Source organism: Camelus bactrianus, chromosome 12, assembly GCF_048773025.1.
Source record: "Camelus bactrianus isolate YW-2024 breed Bactrian camel chromosome 12, ASM4877302v1, whole genome shotgun sequence".
Taxonomy (NCBI): Eukaryota; Metazoa; Chordata; class Mammalia; order Artiodactyla; family Camelidae; genus Camelus; species Camelus bactrianus.
This window is the reverse complement of record NC_133550.1, coordinates 35,784,663-35,796,786: the sequence shown is the minus strand read 5'-3', so window position 1 is coordinate 35,796,786 and position 12,124 is coordinate 35,784,663. Positions and strand designations below refer to the sequence as shown.

General features: G+C 34.7%; 1 protein-coding gene and 1 pseudogene across 9 annotated transcripts in view; both read right to left on the bottom strand.

Moving 5' to 3' along the window:
* Window positions 1–12,124, bottom strand: part of ANKS1B (ankyrin repeat and sterile alpha motif domain containing 1B) — an 860,784-nt gene that overhangs the window by 780,726 nt on the left and 67,934 nt on the right. The gene's annotated exons all lie outside the window — the stretch shown is intronic.
* Window positions 975–2,450, bottom strand: LOC141579483 (interferon regulatory factor 7 pseudogene; annotated as a pseudogene).

Here is a 12,124-nt window from a genome sequence, read left to right as displayed (position 1 = left end):
AACCCTCCCACAATGCCAGTGGGAATGTAATTTAGTACAGTGTGGAGATTCTTTTAAAAACTAAAAATAGACCATATGATCCAGCAATCCCACTCCTGGGCATATATCAGAAGAAAGCTCTAATTCAAAAAGATACATGCACCCTAATGTTCACAGCGGCACTATTTACAATAGCCAAGACATGGAAAAAACCTAAATATCTATTGACAGATGACTGGATAAAAAAGTTGTGGTTTGTGTGCATACATATACACTCATACATACATACAATGGAATACTACATAGCCATAAAAAAGGAATGAATTAATGCCATTTGCAACAATATGGATGAATCTAGAGATTATCATCCTAAGTGAAGTAAGTCAGACAGAGAAAGACAATTATCACATGACACTATTTATATGTGGAATCTAAAAAAATGAGACAAATGAACTTATTTACAAAACAGAAACAGACTCACAGACATAGAAAATAAATTTATGGTTACCAAAGGGGAAAGGGTGAGGGAAAAATTAGGAGTCTAGGATTAGCAGATACAAACTACCATATATAAAATAGATAAGCAATAAGGCCCTACTATATAGCACAGGGAACTATTTCAATATCTTGTAATAACCTAAAATTAAAAAGAATATGTATGCATGTGTGTGTGTGTGTGTATATACACACATATGACTGAATCACTATGCTGTACATCAGAAACTAACACAACACTGTAAATCAATCATACTTCATTTAAAAAAAAGATTATTCCCTTTTCCAATTCTAACCAATCCAAAGTTTGGATTATCAAGACCTATCTTTTAATTTGTTACAAACAGCTAACTGGTCTCCTTATTACCTTTAATCTCTTAATCCCCAATGCATTCAATCCACTATTACCAAATTAATACGCCTACAGCACAGCTGTGATCCTGCCACACCAATGCTCAAAAATCTTCAAGGGCTTCTTATTGAGTATTAAAAATATTTAAAATCCTTTGACCTAATCATCAAAAGGTTTCATGATTCCACCTCAATCTAATTTTCAAAATGACATTATACAATCTCCTTCACATACTCTATGTTCAAACCACTGGACCACATACTATTAAGTGGAATATACCTAAGCTTTCATACTTTGTGTCTTGTTCATAATGCTTCCTCCACTTCTTCCTAGCTTACACTGTGATAGATACTGAATCAGATAGTAGGATACAAAGATGAGTAACAGATTTTATGTAGATTCTAAGCTTCTCTTAGAGAAAGAAAAAGCATGAGCTTTGGAGTTACACAGGACAGGGGTTTGAACTTAGATTTTGCAATTACTAGCCATGTGACTTTGGGCAAGTTCTTAACCTATGAGACAGGCTCCTGATCTATGAAATGAGAATAACATCATCTACCCTGGAGAGTTGCCAGGAGATTTAAATTATATATTTTAAAATCCTAATACTGTGTCTGGCATATACGAAAGTCTCCATCTTTAGATACCATCACTAGCTTCCCAAAGCAGAATGCACTGAAGACTGTCTTTCTTTTTCTTTTTTTTTTTTTTTTTTTTTTTGGTTCTTGGGTTTTTAATGGATTGAGAGGGGTCCAGGGTCTGACCTAGGCAGGCTGCTCCATCTCCATCAGAAAGTGCTCCAGGAAGTGCTCTAGGTCGGCAGAGAGGCTGTTGGACCCAGACAGGCAGAGACCAAGGCTGCCGCTGTCCAGGGAGGACACATCTTCATGTTGCACACCCTCCAGGAAGGCCTGGCATAGCCATGGCTCCAGCTGCACCAGGATCAGGTTCTTCTCCTTTGGCCTCCCCATTGACAGTTCTTGCCCAAAGCCCAGGTAGATGTTGCAGTGTGGGGAGCCCCGGCGCCGGTGGACCCAGAATTCCCCTAGCTCTTGGAAAAAGGTGCCAAAGTCAAAGATGGGGGTATCGCAGTTCCAGGACAGCAAGTAGGCCAGGGTGGAGGGGCTGGCAGAGCCCAGGGGCCCACTCACCTCCCAGTAGACTTGCACTTGTTCCTGGTTCTGGGCCCACAGCCTAGGCCCCTGGAGTTCCAGCTGTAGGACCAGGGGTCATGTACTGCAGCACCTTCTCCATGTAGTGGAATTGCTTCTAGTCCAGCACCTCAACAGGGCTGGAGAAGGCTACATGCTGGGGCTCTGTAGCCTCAGTGGCTAGGCTAGGAGAGCCATACAAGAGCATGCAGCTCGGGTGTCCCACCACCTCCTGCAGCACCATTTGGCCCTTGTACACGATGGTCAAGGCCATAGCTCCCAGGCTGGACTGTGCATGCAGACTGAGCTGTGAGCAGCTGCTCCCAGACAATTTCAGGCAACGAGTATCAGTATTAATGAGCTGTTAGACAGCTTGAGAAACTGACAGAGCCAGATATATGGGTATCTTAGACAAACAATTTGGTTTTCCCTTCAAATCTATAGTCTTTGATTAGTTTCAAAACTTACTTCATGATGGAAGGGTACTGCCCAATTGTAGTATTTTTTTCTATTCCAAGATACTATCTACTTTAGTGAGAAAGGGAAAATTTAGATTTTGCCACATTATGGAAAACTGAGCTAACTAGTGCCATGTTTCTAATGTATTCCAGTAATACTTTAACATTCTTTATAGATTGGCTTCATGGGCTCATAATAGCCCTTAATTCAAGTCTGTATATGGAAAATGATCTCAAAAAACTGGGTTATTTCTATGGTATTTGAAGAAGTCTGACAGTTTCCATCTTAACTCCAGAAGTAATCAAGGCTAAGACATCCTGAAGAGAGTGGAAAAGAGTAGTTGGGAAATCCTGGCCCCTGTGAATGCTTAGAACCAAGTGAAAGCTATTTATAGTTTTGGGAAATTTGTTTACATGTAACCTTCATTTAAATATAAATGAGAAATTCTTTTACTTAGACCTCTGTAGTGGGAGTCTTGCTGCCTAGAATCTACTTCTTCCTTCTTTTGGTAATAGTACCTCATTTGATTTCAGATAACTCCCTCTTCCCTGTTGTATACATTCTTGCTGAGACAATAACATGCTAGCTTTCTCCTCAACAGAGATGAGCAATAACCCAAGATATGCAAATGAGAGAATCTCATTATGCTAAGTGAAGTAAGTCAGACAGAGAAAGACAAGTAACTGTACGGTATCACTTATATGTGGAATCTAAAAAGCAAACTAGAGAATAAAACAAAAAAGAAGCAGACTAACAGATGTAAAGAGTAAACTAGTGGTTACCCCTGGGGAGAGGAGAAGAGGAGGGGCAATGTAGGGTAGGGGAAAAAGAGGGGGTTATTTTGGGACTACATGAAATCACGTGTGTGAAACTTTTGAAAATTTTAAAGCACTGTATAATCTAAAGAATCTTTCACTCAGTTAAAAAAAAAAAAAGATAAAATTCCAGAACTGGAGATCTAACAAGACTATTGACAAGATCCTGCTGTTAAGAGACCTAATGCTGCCCCAAGCCTGGTCTCTAGCCCCTTCTGGGAACCACCCAAAAACATCCCAATGAACTCCTTTTCTGCTTCCTTAGCTAGAGTTGGTGTCTATTGCTGGCAACCTAGGAACTCCTAAGATGTAGTTGAAGTCATTTTGCCTAACTTTGTGCCTGGTCTTCCTAATTGAAAAATACAAATACTTTAAATGAAATTACGCTGTACTAGAATAGTTTTCATGGCTCTATTACAGAAATACCATAATTCTTTTATCAAATATACAGGACTTAGAGGAGTTTTTGTTTTTTGTTTTTTGGGGTTTTTTTTTGCTCATTTTATGAGAACTCCCTTTGTTCCCAGTGGTCCCTGCCATATTTCCCCATCACTCAACTTTCTTATATTAATGTTAGTGGCATTGATTTGTTTGTGCATTTGTTGTCTCAAGCAGTCAAGTAATTTAAGTGGCTCATATTCTGGCTTAAATGTTGACTACTTTCTTAGCATTTTCAATACCACTACCCCTTATTCCAATACTTTTTCCCAAAAATGTAGTATTATGTTAACAGTAATTTGTCAAAAAGTTAATTGTTAAAGGTAGGATACTAATACTTTTCCTCCCAGGTCTCATCTATGAAATAAACTGCCTAAGAAGACCTAAATTTGTGATTTAGCTCATATAATAAATAGAAGTTTAGAAATCTGAAAAACATAGTGATCACTTAATCTAAGCCTATCATTTTACAGATAAGGGAATAATGGTCTCCTTAGGTCATTCTCCTTGATTTCTAGCATCACCATTTATTTACTTTTATTTTTATACTTCTTTTTTCATTGAAAGGTGGTTCAAGGAAGAAGAGAACACATATGTTTGGTAATCCTTCCTAAACAAGAAGAAAAAAAGAAATAACTTGACATCCTTAAGTCAGTGGCACAGTAGTGTCTCAGTAACTTAAAGGTCAAATCTTACAGTTATCTTCAACCCATCCTTTATCAAATCTTTTACTCACCAAGGCCACTGTAAAGATCAAAGGAAAGCAATTTTTAAGCTATAAAATGCTATATGAATCAAGATGCTGTTAATATTGTTATTATTTGTCTTTTCCCTTTCTGTGCCACCAACCTAGCCATCAAAGCCACCATCAACTTATATCAAAATTATAACACAAACCAGTGGAACTCCCTACCTCCATTTCCTCCCCATTCTAATCCATCTCATAGACAATTTTTTTGTACTGATCTTTCTATTCTTCCAAATTCTTAAGAGAAATAACACCAGAAATAACAGAACAGAAAAACAGGAAATACTTCCAAATGTGTTTTTTGAGGCCAGGATAACATAATACCAAAACCTCACAAAGATACTGCAAAAAGGCAAAATCAAAGGTGAATCCCAGGCATGAACATGGGTGCAAAACTCCTGAACAAAATATCAGGAAATCAAATCCTATAATATAAAAGGGATGATCAAGTTGGGTCTATTCTAGTAATGCAATGTAATTTACTACAGAACAGGAAGAAAATTATATTATCATCTTAATAGGTGCAGGAAAAGCACTTTAAAATTCAACACCAATTCATGATTTAAAAAAAAAAAAAGACTCTTTAGCAAACTAGCAATAAAATGGACCCGGCTTAGACTGATAGAAGAGTTTCTATATTTAAAAAAAAAAAATTAAAGCACTTAGAAGTTAGGAGAGTGGTTATCTCTGGGAGCAGTCAACGGAAATGAGTCAGGGAAGAGCTTCAGGAGGGCTGATTTCTTGATCTGACTACTGATAACACAAATGGGTTCAGTTTATAAGAATTCATTGAGCTGTAAAAATACTATATGCATACTTTCCTATGCATACATTATATTTCAATAATAAATAAAAATTAAAACTACAGTAGCCATTACACCTAATTGTATGTGAAGTGATGGAAGCTTTTTTCTTGAGACTGGAAACTAAATTAAAAATGTCACTAACACCATTTGTCCTCAACAATTTACAGGAAGTCCTTGCCAGTGCAATAGGCAAAAAAGAGAAATAAAAAATATAAGCAATGAAAAGGAAGAAATAAAATTGCTATCATCATGTAGAAAAATCAAAGGAATATACAGATAATTTATTAGAATTAATAAGGAAATATAGCAAGATCACTGAGTTTGAGTTCGGGATTAGAAAAATCAATCATTTCTAGACACCAGCAGCAAAAAACCAAAAAATATTTTAAATGACACTATTTATAATAACATCAAAAATATAAAATACTTAAGAATAAAACTAATAAAAGATCTGAGATCTGAACAGAGAACACTATAGAATATTATTTTAGATATACATGTATATTAAATCATCACATCTACACCTTTAAAAAAATCATGCTTTACAACCTAAATATATACTTTTTTTGTCAATCATACCTCATAAAGCTGGAAAAAATTTAAAAAGAAATTTATCTTTACATAGTTAGAGAGGTATACCATATTCATGAACTAAATATTGAAAATATGTCAGTTTGCTAATATTTCTCCATAGATTCAATGTGGTTCCAAAAAAAAAAAAAAAAAAAAAAAAGAACCCAGCAGATTTTTTCTGGAAATTGACAACCTGAATATAGACATAATATAGGAAAAAATCAATCTTGAAGAGATGGGAAGAGGCATGCCATCAGACATCAAGATAACTGCAGTGATTAAGACAGTGTTGAATTGGCACAAGGATAAATACATGGACCAATAGAAGAGAGTATAAAATAGACCCCCTATATATATTTTAAACATTGCTTTGCAGAACAGTAGAAAAAGAATAGTCTTTTCTATAACTGGTGCTAGTTCAGTTGAATACCAATATGGAGAAATGAAAATTGACACATAACTCATTTCTAACAATCAATTCCTAATAAATAACACATCTAACTGTACAAGAATAATAAAACTTCCAAAAGTTAACATAGAGTAATAATTCATCACTTTGATGTAGGCAAAATGTCTTAAATTGGACACAAATAGCACTAACCATAAAGGAGAAGACTGATAACTCTCAGGTATTTCCCAAGAGAAATATTTATTTTCACACAAGCTTATATATGAATATTTATAGTAGCTTTGTTCATAAACACTAAAAACAGAAGAAAAAAAGCAAATGTCCTTTAACTGGAGAATGGATAAACAAATTGTGATATTTATACAAAGGAATATTTTTCACCAATAAAAATGAATGAACCATTGATTACAACAAGGATGAATCACAAATGCTTTATGTGAAGTCAGAGATGCCAAACAAAACACTACATACTATATGATTCCATTTATATGACACTCTGGAAAAAACAAAAATACAGGGACAGAAAAAAGATCAATGTCTGCAAGGGGTTAGGGTGGGGGAGAGGGGTTGACTACAAAAGAGCACAATGAAGGTATTTTGGGGGTTTTTTGTTTTGTTTTTATTTTCTTTTTTTATTGAAGTATAGTCAGTTTACAATGTTGTGTCAATTTCTGGTGTACAGTATAATGTTTTAGTCATACATATACATATGTATATTCCTCTTCATTTAAAATTGAAGTATAGTCAGTTTACAATATAGTGTCCATTTCTGGTGTACAGTATAATGTTTCAGTCATACATATACATACATATATTCCTTTTCATATTCTTTTTCATTATAGGTTACTACAAGATATTGAATATAGTTTCCTGTGCTATACAGTATAAAATTACTGTTTATCCATTTTATACATAGGTTAGTATCTGCAAATCTTGAACTCCCAATTTATCCCTTCCCACCCATTTCCCCCACTGGTAACTATGTTTGTGAGTCTGTCTCTGTTTTGTAAATAAGTTCATTTGTGTCTCTTTTTTTTTTAGAGTCCACATATGAGTTATAACATATGATATTTTTCTTTCTCTTTCTGACTTTACATCACTTAGAATGATGATTTCCAGGTCCATCCATGTTGCTGCAAATGTCATTATTTTATTTTTTTTTAGGGCTGAGTAATATATATATATATAATATATACATATATATACCACAATTGCTTTAGCCAGTCATCTGTCAATGGACATTTAGGTTGCTTCCATGTCTTGGCTATTGTAAATAGTACTGCTATGAACATTGGGGTGCACATATCTTTTCAAATTAGGGTTTCCTCTGAATAAAGCCCAGGAATGGGACTGCTGGATCACAGGATAAGTCTATTTTCAGTTTTTTAAGGAATCTCCATACTGTTATCCATAATGGCTGCACCAAACTACATTCCCACAACAAGGTAGAATGGTTCCCTTTTCTCCACATCCTCTCCAGCATTTATTGTTTGTGGACACTTTAATGATGGCCATTCTGACTGATGTGAGGTGATAACTTATTGTAGTTTTGACTTGCGTTTCTCTGATAATCAGCAATATTGAGCATTTTTTCATGTGCCTATTGGCCATTTGTATGTCTTCATTGGAGAAATACTTGTCTAGGTCTTCTGACCATTTTTGGATTAGGTTGTTTGTTTTCCTGTTATTGAGCTGTATGAGCTGTTTGTATATTTTGGAAATTAAGCCCTGTCAGTCACATCATTTGCAGATATTTTCTCCCATACCATAGGTTGTCTTTTTGTTTTGTTCTGTGCAAAAGCTTATACATTTAATTAGGTCTCATTTGTTTATTTTTGCTTTTATTTCTATTCCCTGGGTAGACTGCCCTAGAACACTGCTCACATTTAAGTCAGAGAATGTTTTGCCTATGTTCTCTTCTAGGAGGTCTACAGTGTCTTACTTTATTTTTGACTTAAAGCCATTTTGAGTTTATTTTTGTGTATGGTGTGAGGGTGTGTTCTAACTGCATTGATTTGCATGTGGCTGTCCAGCTGAAGAGACTGTCTTTTCTCCATCATATGTTCTTGCTTCCTTTGTCGAAGATTAATTGACCATAGGTATGTGGGTTCATTTCTGGGCTCTCTATTCTGTTCTATTGATCCATATGTCTGTTTTTGTGCCAATACCATGCTGTTTTGATTACTGTAGCTCTGTAGTATTGTCTGAAGCCTGGGAAGGTTATTCCTCCAGCTCTGTTCTTTTTCTCCAATACTGCTTTAGCAATTCTGTGTCTTTTGTGATTCCATATAAATTTTAGGATTATTTGTTCTAGTTCTGTGGAAAATGTCCTGGGTAATATATTAGAAATCAGATTAAATCTGTAAATTGCTTTGGGTAGTATGGCCATTTTAACAACATTAATTCTTCCAATCCAAGAGTATAGGATATCTTTTCATTTCTTTAAATCATCTTTAATTTCCTTAATCAATGTTTTCTAGTTCTCTGCACATAGGCCTTTCACCTCTTTCACCTTTTTTTAAGTTGAATAAACTAAGGTTTAAAAAATGAAAAATCTTGCCCAAGGTCAAAAAAAGGTCAAGATTAGCAAAAGTTGGCAGAAGTAGGATTCAAAAACCAGACTGCCTCAAAAAACTATCCAGTTAATCACTAAACTATACTTCTTACTGTTAGAATTCAATTCTTCTGAATCCTATCCTAGTCTAACGTTCTTTCCTTCACAGCCATCTCCTACATTTATTGAGGTATGTGTTCAACCAGAAATCTAAATAAATATTACATTTATTTTGATATATTAAATTACCTGGTACCCCTAAAAGTCTAATGTTACAGACTACAGATCTATCTCTAACTGTGAAGTATATATCATATTATTAAGTATAATATTCATTTTATAAACATCATATCAATTGTTAATATTTCTGTAAATTATATGCATATTTCAATTCTAGAGGAAGAAGGTTATTTCACTTTGTTATATTCTCAAAGAACTTTACACTGTCTTAAAGTCAGGATTATTTATAGAGAATATTTAAAAAGCCAAACTAGCATCTCTTAAAACTTCCACTTTAGGAAATAAATAACAATTGACAAGAAGTAAGCAATAATAATTCCCTTGCTATTTATAATTTATCTTCAGGGAATTTTAAAGCACTTTAAATCTTAACAAAGCCTTAAAATGATTCCCAGGAGACTTCTGGTTTCTAGTTCCACATGTAAGGAGCTTGTAAATAACCGCTTCATCCTAACAACAAGTAAAAAGTTGAACAGACTTAAAAATCAACAGCTCTTCTCAGATCCATAAGGGAGAGGAAGACACAGGACAAACCACTGCCCCCAACATTGGAGAGAGAGGAGAATACAGGGCGTCACAGCTTAACAGAGCAAAGATTCACCAGCAGAAATTGCCATGGGAACCAGTGCCAAGGTAGAAAAACCAGAACTATAAACTGAGGAATTGCTGGAGGCTTGGTAGATAAATCTTAGAGTTAAAAACTCCAAGGGTGGACTTCATCAAAAAGACAAGAAATAACAAACATTGGCAAGGATGTGGAGAAAAGGGAACCCTTATACACTGTTGGTGGGAATGTAAATTAGTATAGTCATTATGGAAAACAGTATGCATTTCCTCAAAAAATTAAAAATTGAAATACTACATGATCCAGCAGTCCCACTCCTGGGTAAATATACAAATTAACTGAAATCAAAGGGATTTCTGCACACCCATGTTCACTGCAGCATTATTCACAACAGCCAAGATAAGGAAACAACCTAAGTATCTGTGAACAGATGAATGGATAAAGAAGATGTGGTATATATACAAAATGGAATATTATTCAGCCATGAGAAAGAAGGAAACCTTGCTATTTACAACAACATGGATGGACCTTGAAGGCATTATACTAAGCAAGTTAACTCAGAGAAAGATATACATTGTATTTCACTTATATGTGGAATCCAAAAAAAACTGAACTTGTGAAAACAGAAAGTGGAATGGTGGTTACCAGGGGTGGGAGTAGGGGAACTGGAAAGAAGTTATTTAAGGGTACAAACTTATGAGTAGTAGATAAATAAGCTCGGGAGATCTAGTGCAAAACATAGTTATTATGGTCAACAATACTGTATTATAAATTTCAAAGTTCCTAAGACACTAAATCTTAATTGTTCTCACACAGAAAATAAATAATCAATATGTGACATGATACTGGAAAAGGGAAATACCCAACTCCAGCCCACTCTAGCCATCCTGTCCCAATGTTTAACCAGCCTTTCATACTTGGAATAAATCCCATTTGGTCATGGTATGTAATTCTTTTTATACTTTTTTGGATTTGATTTGCTAATATTTAGAATTTTGTATCTATGCTCATGAGAGATACTGGTCTATAGTTTTCTTTCTTTGTAATGCCTTTGTCTGGTTTTGGTATTAGGTTAATACTGGCCTCATAGAATGAATTGGGAAGTATTCCTTCTGCTACTATTCTGAAATAGACTGTAGAAAACTGGTGCAATTTCTCCCTTAAAAGTTTGGCAGAACTCACCAGTGAACCCATCCGGACCTGGTGCTTTCTGTTTTAGAAAGTTATTAGTTATTGATTCAATTTATTTAATAGATTTAGGCTCATTCAGATAACCTACAATTAATGTAACCTATTATATCAACATACTCAAAAAGATAAATCACATGTTCATAAAGATGATGCAGAAAAAGCATTTGACAAAATCTAACACCCATTCATGATAAAAATGCTCAGTAAACTAGGAATAGAGGGGAATTTTCTCAACTTGATAAAGAATATCTACAAAAAACCTACAGTTAACATCATACTTAATGGACTTAAAGCTTTCCTACTAAGATCAGGTTCCAAGGTGAGGGTGTCTCCTCTCACCACTCCTTTTTGACATTGTGATAAAAGTCCTTGCTGCCACCATAAGGCAAGAAAAGGAAATTAAAGGTATATAGATTGGGAAGAAAGAAACAAAACTGTCTTTGCAGATAACATAATCATCTATGTAGAAAATCCAAAAGAATAAACCAAAAAACTTCTGGAAACTAATAAACAATTATAGTAAAGTTGCAGAATACACAAGGTTAATATACAAAAGTAAATTTCTTTCCTATACATGAGCAATGAAAACATGGAACTTGATGTTAGAAATATAATACCATTTACATTAACACCCCCCAAAATGGAACCTTAGGTGTAAACTGAACAAAATATGTACAAAATCTATAAAGAAAACTACAAAACTCTGATGAACAAAATAAAAGAATAACTAAATAATAGAAGACTAAGTTCATGGATAGAAAGACTCAATATCACCAGGATGTTAGTCCTTCCCAACTTGATCTATAGATTGAACATAATCCCAATCAAAATCCCTGCAAGCTGTTTTATAGATATCAACAAACTAATTCTAAAGTTTAATGGAGAGACAAAAGATCCAAAATAGCCAAAATGATTTTGAAGGACAAGAACAAAGTTGGAGGAATGATGCTACCTTACCTCAAGACCTACACTAATCAAGGTGGTATGGTGTTGGCAAAAGAATAGACAAATAGTTCAATGGAACAAGAATAGAAATACCAGAAACAGACACTCATAAATACAGTCAACTGACAAAAGGGCAAAGGCAATACAACGAAACAAAAATAGTCTCTTCAACAGATGTTAGAACAACCAGACATACACATGCAATAAATCTAGACACAAACCTTACAACCTTCAAATAAATTAATTCAAAATGGAGCAGAGACCTAAAATGTAAAATGTGAAACTATAGAAATCCTAGATGATAACACAGGAGAAAACCTAACTTATCTTTGGTATGGTAATGCCTTTTTAAATACACTACCAATGACATGATCTAGGAAAGAAATAACTGTTAAGATGGACTT